The sequence below is a fragment of the Arachis hypogaea genome, chromosome 2 (genome assembly GCF_003086295.3).
Source record: "Arachis hypogaea cultivar Tifrunner chromosome 2, arahy.Tifrunner.gnm2.J5K5, whole genome shotgun sequence".
NCBI classification, from domain to species: domain Eukaryota; kingdom Viridiplantae; phylum Streptophyta; class Magnoliopsida; order Fabales; family Fabaceae; genus Arachis; species Arachis hypogaea.
In genome coordinates, this window is record NC_092037.1 from 81,447,761 (window position 1) to 81,468,004 (window position 20,244).

A 20,244-nucleotide genomic window follows, 5' to 3' on the forward strand; every position below is an offset into this window, starting at 1 on the left:
TTCTTCGGCAAGTTGACAAATGATTTTTGTTGGTGTAGAATTTATCAAGTGATCAATCGTAGTATAGTCTAAACCAACGCGAAATCCATCATCAAACAAAACTACAATCTATATCCGAGAGTATAAATCTCCCGAGTCGTTCTCCCTGGAATTGCCAAAGTATGCATTTTATTGTTTTTAGTAAGCCTTGTGGGGTTCTTGGAAGAATTTAGCAAGTAATGAGAAACAAACAATCAATTATCAAAAGGACTTGACTTAGGGTTGGCATTAGAAATCTTTATCATTATAGTTTACTCAAGGTTGAACAATTAGGACTTACTTCATTTAGTCATCCCCTAAGTATAGAGGAAAGTCAAATGAAACAATTAACTTGAATCACAAGTTCTAGCTTCACCTTGGGAATCTAGTTTTAGTGTACTCCAAGGCAATTGGCAAGCTCTAACTCAAATCAACCCTTGATATAACTATTCAATTCATTCCAATGACCAAACCCTATGCCAAGTACAAAAATTCTACTCCATAACTAGTTTGACATTTTATCAAACATGTAGTGAGCAAGAAGGAAAATCATGGTGAAATGAAGAGAAAAGTAAAATTAGAACTATTGCAACACAAGAGATTAGCAACAAGTATCAAGGAACAACAATGAGAATCAAAATCTCAAGATATCAAATGAATCCAAAAACCATAGAATTGAATCCTAGATCCAAGGATGTCAACAATTACAACTTGAATTTGGAAGGGAAAATCTATTACATGAGCAAAGTGAAATGAAAGTGCAATAGATCTCACCAAAAATTGGGCAAAAATTCAGAACTTTGATGAGAGGAACCCTAGTAAAAGCTGAGAGAAGTGGTGAATCTAGAGAGAAGTTGGAGCTTCTCTCTCTAACAATGTAACTAACTCAAAATATCTCAAAAACTAAAAAAATGAACTAAGTCCTTCAACCTTTGCCCTTTGGTCCTCTTAAGTCTTTTCCCGCCAAAGCACTCCTCAAAAGTTGGGATCTCCAACCAACTGCAGCGCACGCGCCCATAGTCGGTACTTCCAATGCTACCAAATTTTCATGGCTTCTTTCCTTGCAACCCTCCTCCCTTATCTTTTCCTTCATCAGTCCTAGTCTATGTCCTAAATCACTTAGCACACGAGTCACGGTATCTGAATGGCTTAAGGCGAGACTAGAAATGTGTCTATTTTGGTGCAAATAAGCATGTTTTCCTTTATGAGGCAAAACTGGGAAAAGAAAAATGCAAATCCTTATATTTTCATGCAGAAAGTGTGTGAAATCTATGATAAACCTTTGAAATTAGCACAAGATAAACTCTTAAAATGGGGTTTGTCAACCTCCCCACACTTAGATTCTAGCATGTCCTCATGCTTAGGAAAATGCAAAGAGATATAGAAGACCTAGGGTCACAAACGTATGGGATCATGGGAATGCAACCTACTCATATGCATGCAGCTAACAACTAGTGCGGTTATCTACTTGGTTGGGAACAATCACTTCCTTATGACATGTGCAAGCTTATTGGGTACATGGTGGCTAATGCATAAATCTTGCCAAATTCTAAGGCATCTAAATGCAATTTATGCACCCTTGCAATGAGGAATGCTCGCGAGAGCCGGAATCAAAAGGATTGAGCGTCGAACCTTACCGGAAGTATTTGCACTCTAGTCGCTCAAGTGTTTAGGGTTGACTCTCTCGATTCTCCCTAATCATGCTTTCTAAGATTTGTTCTTCTTCTAACAATCAACATGTATTTCATGCAAGCATACATCTATCATGAGGTCTTCTCCTTAGGTTGTATGGGGTTAGGGTCAGGTAGGATCATATATGGCTAGTGGGCTTAAACTTGGATCTTTATGACTTAAACCTCCACTAACCTACCTATGAGCTATACAATTAAGTGCTAATCTAACTACCCATTCCTCACTTTTTCACATACTCATGCATTCCTCTAATTCCACACACATATGCATTGATCTTATTGAGCTTCACTTTGGGGCATTTTGTCCCCTTTTTATTTTTTTCTTTTTCTTCTTTTTCTTCCTTTTTCTATTTTTTTTTCATATTATTCTTCTTTTTTCTTTCTTTTGGTTTGTCTCATATTTTTTTTTCTTTCTATATTCAGAATCTCAATGCATAAGGTTTTACGTTTGATTACTACATGAGTATGTACCATTCCTTAATATTCTCAATACAAAGCAAAACTACCCTTTGTCCACCCAATGTCCCAAAAATTCCCACACTTGAATGATACTCACATACACTAGCTAAGCCAATCAAAGATCCAAATTGAGGACTTTCATTGTTTTCCGCTTTTACGGCTTGTAATGTGCTAAATTAAAGAACAGTGGGTTAATCGTCGGCTCAAATTGGTTAACAATGGAAGACAAAAGGTGGGCTATTTGGGTAAGTGGGCTAATGAAATGATGGCCTCAATCCTGTAAATGCATGAATACACAAAATAATGGACATAAAGAATGAAACAAAGCAAGATTACAATCATAGAAGGAGAATAATGCACACAAGAAGGAAAGTAAGTGGTTATGAGATGTAACCACACCATTAGGCTCAAAGCTCACTTGCTTGTGTTCTTAGCTCAAAACTATGTTCCAAAATATAATTCTCATGCAATTTGGCATCAAAACATTTAAAATTTTGCAATGCCCCATGATTGTCCCCAAAGTGTTGGTTTCTTTAAGAAAGAATTCATTGTTCCAACCAAGTAAATTTATCATGCAGATGGTGTCAGCTAAAACCTACTCATGCAACCTATCCTAATTTATTCAGCTTTACCTACGGAGATCGGTCGGTCGACCTCCCCACACTTAAAACTTAGCACGGTCCTCCGTGCTGTAGGTAAGGCGCAGTGGTTGATCGAGTGCCGATGTCCCATATCTCCAATGTTATCGTTCTCTCCGCTTGAAGTTGCGGTGGATGTTGAGATATCGGGTTCCTCCATAGGTGGTGTGACGACGCTTAGGAGCTTCTTCACATGAGCATATCGGCGTTGGTTACGCCGTTCATAACGGTCCAGTTTCTCGTGAAGGTCCTCAAGGCGTTGGGCGGCCGATTTTGGTGATGTAGATGAGGTGGTAGCTTTGTGAGTTGGTGTGGTTAATCCGCTGTCCTTGGTAGCTTCCGGAGGCTTGAGGCATCTCTTGGTCGGAATTATATCACCATCGACCGGAATTGATGCTCTCCTATCTTTAGCCTCCCGGTTGACGCCGGCTTTTGCAACCAATTCCGTCACCAAACCGGGGAACGGTAGATTTCCCTTGGCATGGATGCGCCCCATGGATTGGCGGATGACAAGCGAAACATTGACCGGTTTCTCGTTAATATGCACCAAATCAATAAGGCAATCGGCGGTAATGGAGGACCCATGTGTACTTGGGAGCACATAGTGAGCTAAGATTTGGGCCCATGCCGTGGCTTCTTGAGTGAGGTGGCGGACATCTAAACCTTTTGGTCTTTGCTTGATAGTCCCCCGAATCCAATAGGCGTCGGGTAGAGCAATGACACGGAGGATTGCGCTCCAATCGAATGCGCGGTCATTGCATGTAGCCAAGACTTCCTCATAGGCGTCATAAGCATCCGTGATTGTTCAATCCCAAGGACTTCTTGGATAGCTTTCACTGTGACCGACACTTGCTTTCGGCGCACAAAGATTGATGTGAGAAGGGGGAGTGGAAGTTGGAGTAGAATTCCACTACCCAAGAAAGGTTAGCCTCCTTTGGTTTCCGCAATAGGAACCTCCATTGTCGTTGCTCAATATGTGGCATCACAATTGGTGAAGGTGAGCCGGTAGGACAAGGAGTGGTTCCGGATGATAGTTCCTCTCGATCATTCTGCGTAACAAGTTCGCAGTAGCGATTGGGAACTTGTTTGAATCCTTAGGAGGGTTATCCTTCTCGAGAAATCAATGGGGCCCTTAGTTTTCTTCAAGAGTGGCTTGGCCGTTTGCTCTTGGTGCGCTTTGTTGGGAGTTGGCTTTTGGGAGCTTTCCCTTTGTTCTTTTTGATAACCATCCTATAAGAGTAACGAAGGGAAAACATCAAAATCCAAGTAGGTGAAAGTAAATGGGTTAATGCGATGAAAAGTTAAGCCATAGAATATCGGTATCATTGTCACATGACAGCTGCAACATGTGACTAAGATAACATGAAAAGAGCAGGGCAAATCATTTTCATATGGTGTAAGGGTGATTTATGCATGCAGGTAGGGAGCATGAGAAGCGTATACCCTTAAGGGCCACACAAGGAAAGCAAGTAGGGATGCGCATAAGTGATAAGATGAGAGCAATTAGTCAAAGTTGGTGCAAAAGTCAAGTATGCCTTTCATCGAACACTTGGTGTGCATTCAGTTGTAGTGTGTGATTTGAAGATGGTGAAAGCAATGTAGTAAGTCACAATCCACTACTAATGATTATAGTACACAGTGAGTGTAAGAAAAGCAAACAACACAACTCATCTACAAATGCAAGTGAAATAGAGACCTAAATGCCATGAAGAGTTAGTGTGAATGAGAGGGAAAGAGAGAAGAAGATAAGAACAATAACATCCTAAAGAAGTAACTAAAAGAAAGAAGAAAGAAGATACTAAATGAAAGTGAAACTAAAGAATAACAACACAAGAAATGGTAGCTTAGGATGGTACCTTGTGAGATGAAGAGAATGAGAGAGGAGGTTGTGGTGTGGGTTTAGGGGAAGTAGTAGAAAAGGTAGTGAGTGGTAGAAAGTAGTGTAGAAGAGGGGATGGAGGTGAAAAGAGAGTGTGCCCCTCTTTGAAGTTGGAGGTGTAGTAGAAGGTATGAGGAGGGGGAAAATGTGAAGTGAAAGTGAAGGGGTGATTGTGCCTATTTTTGTTTTGGCGCCGAGCATCCGCGCGTGCGCGCACAGCGCGCGCTCGCGCAGTGAGGCGAGGTCGAGAGGGACGCGCGCGCGCGCCTTGCGCTGATGCGCGCGTGTGTTTGGGTTGGAGGCACAAGGGAGGCACAGGGTTGGCACAACTCTCTGGTATATGTGCCAGAAGTTGCTGCAGGACTATTGGCGCGTGCGCGGCTGTGGCGCGCACGCGTCAACGTGGTTGCGCCCCAGGCATGAGAAAGGCCTAGAGGGGGCTCAACTCTCTGTGAAATGGCCCAGAGAGGAGTGCAGGATCATAGGACGCGTACGCGGCTATGGCGCGCGCGCGCATATTGTGCTCGCAGTGTATGGGCGCGTGCGCGTCCAGTGCGCGCACGCGGTCAAGGTTTTGGGCTTGTGGCTTGGTAGAGGCCTGAGAGCGGCCTAATCTCTGGAACATGTACCAGGATTGCAGCAGGGCAATCGGCGCGGACGCGCACGCTACGCTTGCGCGTCGGTCGACAGACTTTGCCCAAGTGCGCGGGCGCGCCATGTGCGCGTTCGCGCGAGCTTCTTGTGCTTCAGGCATGGCCCTGGCATGGTGTGGGCATAACTCTCGGGTAAATGTATGGAGGCTATGTTTTGCAATCCACGCGTCCGCGCACGGTGCGCGTTCGCGTGGGTGACCTTCGAGTACCTTAAGGACGCGTGCGCGCCAGGCGCGCGCACGCGTAGAGGGGGTAGTTTTTTCTAATTATGCATGTGTCTATGCCACTTTTGACATTACAACCTCCCCTATCCACACAGCTGCCTAAGCACTAGATCAGGGCATTTTCCTTGGTACATCAGCAATGAATTTGAACAATTGGTGGAGAATTGACAATAAAATCTATCTAACAAACATAAAGTCAAGTGTCTATGTACAAAGCTCAAAGGAAGATCTTACCATGGTGGGGTGTCTCCCACCTAGCACTTTTGTTTAACGTCCTTAAGTTGGACTTTCAGTAGATTATTGTGCTTGATCAAGAGTTGCATCCCTCAAGAGGAACACTTCAATTTCCTTGGAGTTCTTTCTTTGTTCACCATGGAACAATTTGAGGCGGTGTCCGTTTACCTTGAAGATGTCCGGACTTGTTGGGTGGCGCAAGTGGTAGACCCATAAGGTTCTACCTTCTCCACTTGATATGGACCATCCACCTTGATCTTAGCTTTCCGGGTAGTAGTCTCAACCTTGAATTGTAGAGAAGCACTAAGTCACCGGGTTGGAACTCTTTTCTCCTAATGTTTTTGTCATGGATGGCTTTCAATTTTTCCTTGTAGAGTCTAGCATTGTCGTAGGCTTCTTGTCTCAAACATTCCAATTCCGCCAATTGAAGCTTTCTTTCTATGCCGGCCCCACCTAAGTTCATATTACACTCCTTTACGGCCCAATATGCTTTGTGTTCAATCTCCACCGGTAAGTGGCATGCTTTACCATATACAAGCCGGAAGGGGCTCATGCCTATCGGTGTCTTGTAAGCCGTCCGATATGCCCAAAGTGCATCGGAGAGTTTAGTGCTCCAATCTTTTCTATTCGGCTTCACAACCCTTTCCAAAACATGCTTGATTTCCCGGTTTGAGACTTCGGCTTGGCCGTTTGTTTGAGGATGGTAAGCCGTGGCGACTTTGTGGATGATGCCATATTTCCTCATGAGGCCGTCTATTTTCTTGTTGCAAAAGTGTGATCCTTGGTCACTTATGATTGCTCTTGGGGCTCCAAAACGGCAAATGATATTATTCCTCACAAAAGAATACACCACATTAGCGTCATCCGTTCGGGTGGGGATTGCCTCCACCCATTTTGACACATAATCGACGGCTAACAAGATGTAGAGAAAGCCATTGGAGTTTGGGAATGGTCCCATGAAGTCGATTCCCCATACATCAAAAATTTCACAAAAAAGCATATTTTGTTGGGGGATTTCGTCCTTCTTGGAAATATCTCCAAACCTCATACATTGGGGACAAGATTTGCAATAGAGAGAAGCATCCTTGAGAAGGGTTGGCCACCAAAATCCGCAATCAAGGACCTTTCTTGCCGTTCTTTGGGGCCCATAGTGACCACCTCCTTCGGAAGCATGGCAAGCGTCCAAGATTGCTTGGAATTCGGTTTGGGGTATGCACCGTCGCACTATTTGGTCCGCTCCACATCTCCACAAATAGGGATCATCCCAAATATAGTATTTGGATTCGCTTTTCAGCTTATCCTTCTTGTGTTTGTCAAAATTAGGAGGGAAGGTGCGTGAAACCAAATAGTTTGCGATTGGGGCATACCAAGGAACCACTTCCGAGATTGCGTGCAAGGTATCTAAAGGAAAGGAGTCATTGATGGGAGTGGTGTCGCCCTTTGTGTGTTCAAGGCGGCTTAAATGGTCCGCTACTAGATTTTGGGAACCACTCCTATCTTTGATCTCCAAATCAAATTCTTGTAACAAAAGCACCCAACGAATTAATCTCGGTTTTGATTCCTTTTTGGCCAACAAGTACTTTAGTGCCGCATGATCCGAGTACACTACTACCTTGGAACCAAGAAGATAAGCTCGGAACTTGTCCAAAGCAAAAACAATAGCTAGTAATTCCTTTTCGGTAGTAGTGTAGTTGGATTGGGCTCCATCTAATGTTTTGGAAGCATAAGCTATGACATAGGGAATCTTACCCTCGCGTTGTGCTAACGCGGCTCCAATCGCATAGTTTGAAGCATCACACATGATTTCAAAAGGTTGAGTCCAATTGGGGCCTCGCACTATAGGAGCTTGTGTCAATGCTACTTTGAGTTTGTCATATGCTTCCATACATTCTTTGCTTAGCTCAAATTCAACGTCTTTTTGGAGTAATCGAGAGAGGGGTAGAGCCACCTTGCTAAAGTCTTTGATGAATCTCCGGTAAAATCCTGCATGTCCAAGAAAAGAACGGACTTCCCTCTCGGAGGAGGGGTAAGGTAAACTAGATATGACATTTATCTTTGCCGGATCTACGGAGATGCCTTCCTTTGATACTATGTGTCCCAAAACAATGCCTTGTTTGACCATGAAATGACATTTTTCAAAATTTAAAACAAGGTTTGTTTTGGTGCATCTCTCCAAGACTTTTTCAAGGTTACCTAGACAATGCTCAAATGAATCACCATACACACTAAAATCATCCATGAAAACTTCCATTGATTGCTCTAGAAAATCCGCAAATAAGCTCATCATGCATCTTTGGAACGTTGCCGGTGCATTGCATAGGCCAAATGGCATACGCTTGTAGGCATACGTTCCGAAGGGGCAAGTAAATGTAGTTTTTTCTTGATCTTCTAGAGCAATATGGATTTGGAAGTATCCGGAGTAGCCATCAAGAAAACAATAATATGATTTACCGGCTAATCGATCAAGCATTTGATCAATAAATGGTAGTGGAAAATGATCTTTTCTTGTGGCCGCATTCAATCTTCGGTAATCTATGCATACTCTCCAAGAATTTTGCACTCTTGTTGCTATGAGTTCACCACTTTCATTTTTGATTGTTGTTACTCCGGACTTTTTGGGCACTACTTGGACCGGGCTTACCCATTCGCTATCCGAGATAGGGTAGATGATGTCTGCTTCAAGTAGCTTAGTGACTTCTTTCTTTACTACCTCAAGGATGGTAGGATTGAGTCTCCTTTGAGGTTGCCGGACCGGTCTTGCTCCTTCTTCAAGGAATATGCGGTGCTCGCATACTTTGGGGCTTATTCCCACTAGATCCGCCAAACTCCATCCGATTGCCTTTTTGTTTTTTCTCAACACATTTAGCAATTTCTCTTCTTGTTGAGGGGTTAGCTCTTGGGCAATTATCACGGGTAGCTCTTGGGCTTCATCAAGGTATGAATACCTTAAGTGAGGTGGTAGTGGCTTCAATTCCAACTTTTTGTTTTTCTTGGAAGTTTGAGTTTGTGTGGTGTTTAGTTCGCTTGACTTTTCACTTGCTTCTTCACCCATATGCTTCTCATCTAACTTTGCTAGATGCACTTCGGCCACTATGTTGTCGATTGGGTCACACCGAAACAAAGAGTGGTTCTCCGGTGGATGCCTCATTGCTTCCTCTAGGCTAAAGCTTACAATTCTCCCATCTATTTCAAATGAGTAATTCCCCGAGTAAGCATCAAGTTTGAATCTAGAAGTTCTCAAGAATGGTCTTCCAAGTAGGATAGATGATGCTCTTTCGGTTTCGCTTGATGGCATTTCAAGAACATAGAAGTCAATGGGGAATATCAACCCTTTTATGTTCACCAACACATCTTCCGCAACGCCCGCTACGGTTATTATGCTTTTATCCGCTAGGACAAATCTTGCCGTTGATCTTTTTAGTTGTGGCAAGTTCAATAACCGGTAAACGGATAGTGGCATGATGCTCACACATGCTCCAAGGTCACACATGCAATCTTTAAAGTGAACTCCGTTGATTGTGCAAGCAACCATACAAGGACCCGGATCATCACACTTCTCGGGTAGTGTTCCCATTAAAGCGGAAATAGAGCTCCCCAATGGAATGGTTTCCAATTCAAGAATTGTATCCTTATGTATGCATAAGTCTTTGAGGAATTTAGCATATCTAGGAACTTGATGGATAGCGTCAAAGAGGGGGATGGTTACCTCAACTTTCTTGAATACTTCCACCATTTTGGGGTCAAGTTCTATGCGCTTTTTAGCTTTCTTTGCAAGTGTTGGGAACGGAAGTGGTTGAGCAACTTCCTCTTCCAAGGTTCTTTTGGCCTTGGTTGTCTCTCTTGTTGGTTGGACCTCATCCTCAACTATGGCTTGTGGTGTCTCCTTTTCCACTACCTCTTCTATGTCTACTCTCTCCTCTTCTTGAGCGGTTGTGATAGGGCTTGAATCCTTTGCTTCCTTCCCTTTTAGTTGCGTACCGGATCTAAGGGTGATGGCATTGATGCCCCCCTTTGGATTTGGTTGAGGTTGAGAAGGAATGACACTTTGGATTGGGGGTTGAGGAGTGGAAGTTGATGGTGTATCCATGCGTGCAAGAAGAGCTTGTAGTGTAGAGGTGAGACCGGTGAGACCAGAAGCAAGTGTGTTTTGTAGCTCCTTTTGGCCTTGGATAATGGTTCGGAGTGTTTCATCTTGGTTGGAGGGAGTGGTTGCGTATGTGAGTTGAGGAGCTTGTGATTGGTTGGGTGGTGGTCTTTGATGTGGTGGTTGATATGTTTGGTAGTTTCTTTGTGGGTTTTGTTGATTGTATGATTGGTTTTGTGAGTTGTACGGTCGGTTTTGTGAAAAGTTTTGTGAATTGTTACCCCATCTTTGACCTCCTCCATTGTTGTTGTTGTCCCTATTCCCTTGTTGATGGTTGTCCTTCCAATTTTGATTATTGTGTCCACTTCCTTGGTTGTGGCTTCCTCCTCCTTGATAAGAGTACCCTTGGTTAGGATTACCACCTTGGTAGTATCCTTGATTGGGGCGATCATAGAAATTGTGGGTAGCCGCCAAGGTATTATCTTCTTGAAGGCTTGGGCACTCATCCGTGTAGTGAGAGTAGCAAGAGCAAATACCACATACTCTTTGAGGAACCAATTGTTGGTTATGTTGTTGAGGTGGTGGAGGGTGTTGTTGTTGGTATGATTGAGGTTGTGGTTGTTGTTGGTTCAATTGGAGTTGCTTCAAGATAGATGTCATCTCATTCAAGGATTGAGTTAGAGCGGTGGTTTCACTACTAGTTGATACCTCATTCACGGTCCTTGGACGGTTGACTCTTCGCCTCATATGTTGATTGGATTCGGCCAAGTCAATAATAAGTTGCCATGCCTCCTCCGCAGTTTTATATTTGGACAAAGAACCATTGCTAGAAGTGTCCAAGAGGGTTCTATCTTGCTCTCGCATCCCTTGACATATGTATCCAAGCAATACTTGAGTGTCAAGCATGTGATTGGGGCATGCATCTAGTAGTTTGCGAAACCGTTCCCAATACTCATAGAGTGGTTCCGTTTCACCTTGCACAATACAAGACATTTCCTTCCTTAGCCTATCCATCTTTTCCGGAGGTAGAAATTTATCCAAGAATCCTCTTCTAAGTAAGTCCCAATCGGAGGTAACTTCACTAGAGAGGGTGTAGAACCATTCTTTAGCCTTGTCCTCAAGAGAGAAAGGGAAAGCAAACAACCATATAGCAACTTCATCGGACCCTTCCCGTCTAGTAGTTGAACATATGCGGTGGAAGTCCTTGAGATGTCGAATAGGATCTTGTGCGGGAAGTCCATGAAACTTAGGTAGGAGGTTGATCAAAGCGGTCTTCAATTCAAAGTTAGCATTCAAGTTGGGGTGAGTTACGTGAAGGGGTTGAAGGACATAATCCGGTGCACCCGCTTCCTTGATGGTAACTCTCCTCGGAGCATCCATGGTATTAGTATCTAAAACAAAAGAAGAATTATTAGTGAGATTGATGGGAGTAGAATTAATGCCTTCGTTGAGTGACGGTTCAATGTTCACTTTTGGTAAGGTGGTTGAGGTAGTGAAGGCCTCTTCCCCTTTTCCAAACTCAAGCCGCCTCCGAGCTTGTCTAATATGAAGCAAAGTTCGTTCTATTTCCGGATCAAAAGGGACTAAGCTCGGATTTGGTTGTGAACGCGTCATGCAATGAAGGGAAAATGGAATTCATTGTAATGAATGAGGGGTTAGTCACTTGAATTATTCACAAGGAAATGCAACTATGTACATCTATTCATGCTTAATCCAAACAATAACATGGCACACAAAGCAAATTCCCCGGCAACGGCGCCATTTTGACAAATGGATTTTTGTTGGTGTAGAATTTATCAAGTGATCAATCGTAGTATAGTCTAAACCAACGCGAAATCCATCATCAAACAAAACTACAATCTATATCCGAGAGTATAAATCTCCCGAGTCGTTCTCCCTTGGAATTGCCAAAGTATGCATTTTATTGTTTTAGTAAGCCTTGTGGGGTTCTTGGAAGAATTTAGCAAGTAATGAGAAACAAACAATCAATTATCAAAAGGACTTGACTTAGGGTTGGCATTAGAAATCTTTATCATTATAGTTTACTCAAGGTTAACAACAATTAGGACTTACTTCATTTAGTCATCCCCTAGTATAGAGGAAAGTCAAATGAAAACAATTAACTTGAATCACAAGTTCTAGCTTCACCTTATGGGAATCTAGTTTTAGTGTACTTCAAGGCAATTGGCAAGCTCTAACTTCAAATCAACCCTTGATATAACTATTCAATTCATTCCAATGACCAAACCCTATGCCAAGTACAAAAATTCTACTCCATAACTAGTATTGACATTTTATCAAACATGTAGTGAGCAAGAAGGAAAATCATGGTGAAATGAAGAGAAAAGTAAAATTAGAACTATTGCAACACAAGAGATTAGCAACAAGTATCAAGGAACAACAATGAGAATCAAAATCTCAAGATATCAAATGAATCCAAAAACCATAGAATTGACTCCTAGATCCAAGGTATGTCAACAATTACAACTTGAATTTGGAAGGGAAAATCTATTACATGAGCAAAGTGAAATGAAAGTGCAATAGATCTCACCAAAAATTGGGCAAAAATTCAGAACTTTGATGAGAAGGAACCCTAGTAAAAGCTTGAGAGAAGTTGGTGAATCCTAGAGAGAAGTTGGAGCTTCTCTCTCTAACAATGCAACTAACTCAAAAATATCTCAAAAACTAAAAAAATGAACTAACTCCCTTCAACCTTTGCCCCTTTGGTCCTCTTAAGTCTTTTCCCGCCAAAGCACTCCTCAAAAGTTGGGATCTCCAACCAACTCCACGCCTAAGTCACGTGACTTTTAAAAAAATCATTTTCGAACATCGGCGCGCACGCGCAAGGTACGCGTGCGCGCCCTGGATGCGGCTCTGGAGTCTGCGCGGAAGCGGAGTGTACGCGTACGCGTCCATGAAGATCCTGGCTTGGCCGCTACTCTAGCCGGCTCGTGGCTTGGCTCTCAGCTTCGGCTTCACATTACTCTCATCCGCGCGGGCGCGCCATGTGCGCGCACGCGCCCATGCGGAAATCTCCAATGCTCAATTTTCATGCTTCCTTTCCTTGTACCCTTCTTCCTTATCTTTTCCTGTCCATTCCTAATCTATGTCCTGAAATCACTTAGCACACGAGTCACGGTATCGAATGGCATTAAGGCGAGACTAGAAATGTGTCTATTTTGGTGCAAAATAAGCATGTTTTCCTTTATGAGGCAAAACTGGGAAAAGAATGCAAATCCTTATATTTTCATGCAGAAAGTGTGTGAAATCATTGATAAACCCTTTGAAATTAGCACAAGATAAACTCTTAAAATGGGGTTTGTCACAAGTATACCGAATTTGTCATCAAGTAAAAACTCACAATAGAGTGAGGTCGAATCCCACAGGGATTGATTGGTCAAGCAACTTTAGTTGGAAGAGTGTGCTAGTTGAGCTAAACAGAAATTTAGTTGAGATTGCAGAAAATTAAATAGCGGAGAAGTAAATTGCAGAAAATAAAGTGCAGAATCTTAAATGGGAATTTAGGGAAATGAACATGGAAATAAATGGCAGAAAATAAAGAGAATGGCTAAGATCAGAGATGGGGGATTCATTGGGCTTAGGAGATGTTGCATTCTGGTGCACGAAATTGTGATCAATACTTTTCACAACTCAATTAATCCCCGGTGATGAACCCAAAAACTTGGTGTTCAATACCATGGCATAAACACAACTTCGCACAACTAACCAGCAAGTGTACTGGGTCGTCCAAGTAATAAACCTTACGCGAGTAAGGGTCGATCCCACAGAGATTGTTGGTATGAAGCAAGCTATGGTCACCTTGTAAATCTTAGTCAGGCAAACTCAAATGGATATGAATGATGAATAAAACATAAAGATAAAGATAGAGATACTTATGTAATTCATTGGTGGGAATTTCAGATAAGCGTATGAAGATGCTTGGTCCCTTCCGTCTCTCTGCTTTCCTACTGTCTTCATCCAATCCTTCTTACTCCTTTCCATGGCAAGCTGTATGCAAGGGTTTCACCGTTGTCAGTGGCTACCTCCCATCCTCTCAGAGGAAATGTTCAACGCACCCTGTCACGGCACGGCTATCCATCTGTCGGTTCTCAATCAGGTCAGAATAGAATCCAGTGATTCTTTTGTGTCTGTCACTAACGCCCAGCCCTCAGGAGTTTGAAGCTCGTCACAGTCATTCAATCATTGAATCCTACTCAGAATACCACAGACAAGGTTTAGACCTTCCGGATTCTCTTGAATGCCGCCATCAATTCTAGCTTATACCACGAAGATTCCGGTTAAAGAATCCAAGAGATATCCACCCAATCTAAGGTAGAACGGAGGTGGTTGTCAGGCACACGTTCATAGGTGAGAATGATGATGTGTGTCACGGATCATCACATTCATCAAGTTCAAGAACAAGTGATATCTTAGAACAAGAACAAGCGGAATTGAATAGAAGAACAATAGTAATTGCATTAATACTCGAGGTACAACAGAGCTCCACACCTTAATCTATGGTGTGTAGAAACTCCACCGTTGAAAATACATAAGAACAAGGTTTAGGCATGGCCGAGAGGCCAGCCTCCAAACGTGATCAAAAGATCTAAAATGATCCAAAGATCCCCAGATCAGAAGATGAAAATACAATAGTAAAAGGTCCTACTTATAGAGAACTAGTAGCCTAGGGTTTACAAAGATGAGTAAATAACATAAAAATCCACTTCCGGGCCCACTTGGTGTGTGCTTGGGCTGAGCATTGAAGCATTTTCGTGTAGAGACTCTTCTTGGAGTTAAACGCCAGCTTTGGTGCCAGTTTGGGCGTTTAACTCCCATCCTTGTGCCAGTTCCGGTGTTTAACGTTGGGAATTCTGAGGGTGACTTTGAACGCCGGTTTGGGCCATCAAATCTTGGGCAAAGTATGAACTATCATATATTGCTGGAAAGCCCAGGATGTCTACTTTCCAACTCTGTTGAGAGCGCGCCAATTGGGTCTCTGTAGCTCCAGAAAATTCACTTCGAGTGCAGGGAGGTCAGAATCCAACAGCATCTGCAGTCCTTTTTAGTCTCTGAATCAGATTTTTGCTCAGGTCCCTCAATTTCAGCCAGAAAATACCTGAAATCACAGAAAAACACACAAACTCATAGTAAAGTCCAGAAAAGTGAATTTTAACTAAAAACTAATAAAAATATACTAAAAACTAACTAGATCATACTAAAAACATACTAAAAACAATGCCAAAAAGCGTACAAATTATCCGCTTATCACAACACCAAACTTAAATTGTTGCTTGTCCCCAAGCAACTAAAAATCAAATAAGATAAAAAGAAGAGAATATACAATGAATTCCAAAAACATCTATGAAGATCAGTATTAATTAGATGAGCGGGGTTTTAGCTTTTTGCCTCTGAACAGTTTTGGCATCTCACTCTATCCTTTGAAATTCAGAATGATTGGCTTCTTTAGGAACTCAGAATCCAGATAGCGTTATTGATTCTCCTAGTTAAGTATGATGATTCTTGAACACAGCTACTTTATGATTCTTGGCCGTGGCCCAAAGCACTCTGTCTTCCAGTATTACCACCGGATACATACATGCCACAGACACATAATTGGGTGAACCTTTTCAGATTGTGACTCAGCTTTGCTAGAGTCCCCAACTAGAGGTGTCCAGGGTTCTTAAGCACACTCTTTTTGCCTTGGATCACAACTTTATTTCTTTCTTTTTTTTTTCTTTTTCTCTTTCTTTTTCTTTCTTTTTTTTCGAAATTTTTTTTTGTATTCACTGCTTTTTTTTTTGCTTCAAGAATCATTTTTATGATTTTTCAGATCCTCAGTAACATGTCTCCTTTTTCATCATTCTTTCAAGAGCCAACATTCATGAACCACAAATTCAAAAGACATATGCACTGTTTAAGCATACATTCAGAAAACAAAAATATTGCCACCACATCAAAATAATTAAACTGTTATAAAATTCAAAATTCATACAATTCTTTTCTTTTTCAATTAAGAACATTTTTCATTCAAGAAAGGTGATGGATTCATAGGACATTCATAACTTTAAGGTATAGACACTAAGATACTAATGATCACAAGACACAAACATAGATAAACATAAGCATGATTTTTTTTCGAAAAATAGAAAAATAAAGAACAAGGAAATTAAAGAACGGGTCCACCTTAGTGATGGCGGCTTGTTCTTCCTCTTGAAGATCCTATGGAGTGCTTGAGCTCCTCAATGTCTCTTCCTTGTCTTTGTTGCTCCTCTCTCATGATTCTTTGATCTTCTCTAATTTCATGGAGGAGAATGGAGTGTTCTTGGTGCTCCACCCTTAGTTGTCCCATGTTGGAACTCAATTCTCCTAGGGAGGTGTTTAGTTGCTCCCAATAGTTTTGTGGAGGAAAGTGCATCCCTTGAGGCATCTCAGGGATTTGATGATGAGAGGGGTCTCTCGTTTGCTCCATCCTCTTCTTAGTGATGGGCTTGTCTTCATCAATGGGAATGTCTCCCTCTATGTCAACTCCAACTGAATAACAGAGGTGACAAATGAGATGAGGAAAGGCTAACCTTGCCAAGGTAGAGGACTTGTCCGCCACCTTATAAAGTTCTTGAGCTATAACCTCATGAACTTCTATTTCTTCTCCAATCATGATGCTATGGATCATGATAGCCCGGTCTAGAGTAACTTCGGACCGGTTGCTAGTGGGAATGATTGAGCGTTGGATAAACTCCAACCATCTCCTAGCCACAGGCTTGAGGTCATGCCTTCTCAGTTGAACCGGCTTCCCTCTTGAATCTCTCTTCTATTGGGCGCCCTCTTCACAAATGTCTCTGAGGACTTGGTCCAACCTTTGATCAAAGTTGACCCTTTTAGTGTAAGGATGTTCATCTCCTTGCATCATGGGCAAGTTGAATGCCAACCTTACATTTTCTAGACTAAAATCCAAGTATTTCCCCCGAACCATAGTAAGCCAATTCTTTGGATCCGGGTTCACATTTTGATCATGGTTCTTGGTGATCCATGCATTGGCATAGAACTCTTGAACCATTAAGATTCCGACTTGTTGAACGGGGTTGGTAAGAACTTCCCAACCTCTCCTTCGGATCTCATGTCAGATCTCCGGATATTCACTCTTTTTGAGTTTGAAAGGGACCTCGGGGATCACCTTCTTCAAGGCCACAACTTCATAGAAGTGGTCTTGATGCACCCTTGAGATGAATCTCTCCATCTCCCATGACTCGGAGGTGGAAGCTTTTGCCTTCCCTTTCCTCTTTCTAGAGGTTTCTCCGGCCTTGGATGCCATAAATGGTTATGGAAAAACAAAAAGCAATGCTTTTACCACACCAAACTTAAAAGGTTTGCTCGTCCTCGAGCAAAAGAAGAAAGAAGAGAGTAGAAGAAAAAGAAAAATTTAGGAGATGGAGGAGGCTTTGTGGTTCGGCCAAAAGGGGAGAAGTAGTGTTTAGGTTGTGTGAAAATGAAGGAGTGAAGATGGGTTTATATAGGGGTGGGGGGAGGGTTAGGTTTCGGTTATGGGAGGGTGGGTTTGGGAGGGAAAGTGTTTTGAATTTGAATGGTGAGGTAGGTGGGGTTTTATGAAGGATGGATGTGAGTGGTGAAGAGAAAGATGGGATTTGATAGGTGAAGGGTTTTTGGGGAAGAGGTGTTGAGGTGATTGGTGAATGGGTGAGGAAGAGAGAGAGTGGTGGGGTAGGTGGGGATCCTGTGGAGTCCACAGATCCTGAGGTGTCAAGGAAAAGTCATCCTTGCACCAAGTGGCGAGCAAAATTGCTCTTTGTGCCAATTCTGGTGTTAAACGCCGGGCTGGTGCCCATTTCTGGCGTTTAACGCCAAGTTCTTGCTCTTTTCTGGCGTTTAACGCCAGTCTGGTGCCCCTTTCTGGCGTTAAACGCCCAGAATGGTGCCAGACTGGGCGTTAAACGCCCATCTGCTAGCCTTACTGGCGTTTAAACGCCAACAGGATCTTCCTCCAGGGTGTGCTGTTTTTCTTTCTGTTTTTCATTCTGTTTTTGCTTTTTCAATTAATTTTGTGACTTCTCATGATCATCAACCTACAGAAAACATAAAATAACAAAGGAAAATATAACATTGGGTTGCCTCCCAACAAGCGCTTCTTTAATGTCAGTAGCTTGACAGAGGGCTCTCATGGAGCCTCACAGATGCTCAAAGCAATGTTGGAACCTCCTAACACCATACTTAGAATTTGAATGTGGGGGTTCAACACCAAACTTAGAAGTTGGTTGTGGCCTCCCAACACCAAACTTAGAGTTTGACTGTGGGGGCTCTGTTTGGCTCTATTTTGAGAGAAGCTCTTCATGCTTCCTCTCCATGATGACAGAGGGATATCATTGAGCCTCAAACATAAAGGATTCTTCATTCACTTGAATGATCAATTTTCCTCTATCAACATCAATCACAGCCTTTGCTGTGGCTATGAAGGGTCTGCCAAGGATGATGGATTCGTCCATGCACTTCCCAGTCTCTAGGACTATGAAATCAGCAGGGATGTAATGGTTTTCAACTTTTACCAGAACATCCTCTACAAGTCCATAAGCTTGTTTTCTTGAGTTGTCTACCATCTCTAGTGAGATTTTTGCAGCTTGCACCTCAAAGATCCCTAGCTTCTCCATTACAGAGAGAGGCATGAGGTTTACACTTGACCCTAAGTCACACAAGGCCTTCTTGAAGGTCATGGTGCCTATGGTACAAGGTATTGAAAACTTCCCAGGATCCTGTCTCTTTTGAGGTAATTTTTGCCTAGACAAGTCATCCAGTTCTTTGGTGAGCAAAGGAGGTTCATCCTCCCAAGTCTCATTTCCAAATAACTTGTCATTTAGCTTCATGATTGCTCCAAGGTATTTAGCAACTTGCTCTTCAGTGACATACTCATCCTCTTCCGAGGAAGAATACTCATCAGAGCTCATGAATGGCAGAAGTAAGTTCAATGGAATCTCTATGGTCTCATTTTGAGCCTCAGATTCCCATGGTTCCTCATTGGGGAACTCATTGGAGGCCAGTGGACGTCCATTGAGGTCTTCCTCAGTGGCGTTCACTGCCTCTTCCTCCTCTCCTAATTCGGCCATGTTGATGGCTTTGCACTCTCCTTTTGGATTTTCTTCTGTATTGCTTGGAAGAGTACTAGGAGGGAGTTCAGTAATTTTCTTGCTCAGCTGACCCACTTGTGCCTCCAAGTTTCTAATGGAGGACCTTGTTTCAGTCATGAAACTTTGAGTGGTTTTGATTAGATCAGAGACCATGGTTGCTAAGTCAGAGGTGTTCTGCTTAGAACTCTCTGCCTGTTGCTGAGAAGGTGATGGAAAAGGCTTGCCACTGCTAAACCTGTTTCTTCCACCATTATTATTGTTGAAACCTTGTTGAGGTTTCTGTTGATCCTTCCATGAGAAATTTGGATGATTTCTCCATGAAGGATTATAGGTGTTTCCATAGGGTTCTCCCATGTAATTCACCTCTTCCATTGAAGGGTTCTCAGGATCATAAGCTTCTTCTTCAGATGAAGCTTCCTTAGTACTGCTTGGTGCATTTTGCATTCCAGACAGACTTTGAGAAATCATATTGACTTGCTGAGTCAATATTTTGTTCTGAGCCAATATGGCATTCAGAGTGTCAATCTCAAGAACTCCTTTCTTCTGATTAGTCCCATTGTTCACAGGATTCCTTTCAGAAGTGTACATGAATTGGTTATTTGCAACCATTTCAATCAGCTCTTGAGCTTCTGTAGGCGTCTTCTTCAGATGAAGAGATCCTCCAGCAGAGCTATCCAAAGACATCTTGGACAGTTCAAACAGACCATCATAGAAAATACCTATGATGCTCCATTCAGAAAGCATATCAGAGGGACACTTTCTGATTAATTGTTTGTATCTTTCCCAAGCTTCATAGAGGGATTCTCCTTCCTTCTGTCTGAAGGTTTGGACTTCCACTCTAAGCTTACTCAATTTTTGAGGTGGAAAGAACTTTGCCAAGAAGGCATTGACTAGCTTTTCCCAAGAGTTCAGGCTTTCTTTAGGTTGTGAGTCCAACCATATCCTAGCTCTGTCTCTTACAGCAAAAGGGAATAGCATAAGTCTGTAGACCTCAGGGTCAACCCCATTAGTCTTGACAGTGTCACAGATTTGCAAGAATTCAGCTAAAAACTGATGAGGATCTTCCAATGGAAGTCCATGGAACTTGCAATTCTGTTGCATTAGAGAAACTAATTGAGGCTTAAGCTCAAAGTTGTTTGCTCCAATGGCAGGGATAGAGATGCTTCTCCCATAGAAGTCGGGAGTAGGTGCAGTAAAGTCACCCAGCACCTTCCTTGCATTATTGGCATTGTT

General features: G+C 42.5%; 1 non-coding gene across 1 annotated transcript; it reads left to right on the top strand.

Annotated features, from left to right (window-relative positions):
• Positions 1-19,749: 19,749 nt before the first annotated feature.
• On the top strand, positions 19,750-19,857 carry LOC112763321 (small nucleolar RNA R71). Its single transcript, XR_003182857.1, has one exon. It is a non-coding gene; the product is annotated as a small nucleolar RNA R71 (small nucleolar RNA).
• Positions 19,858-20,244: the final 387 nt, after the last annotated feature.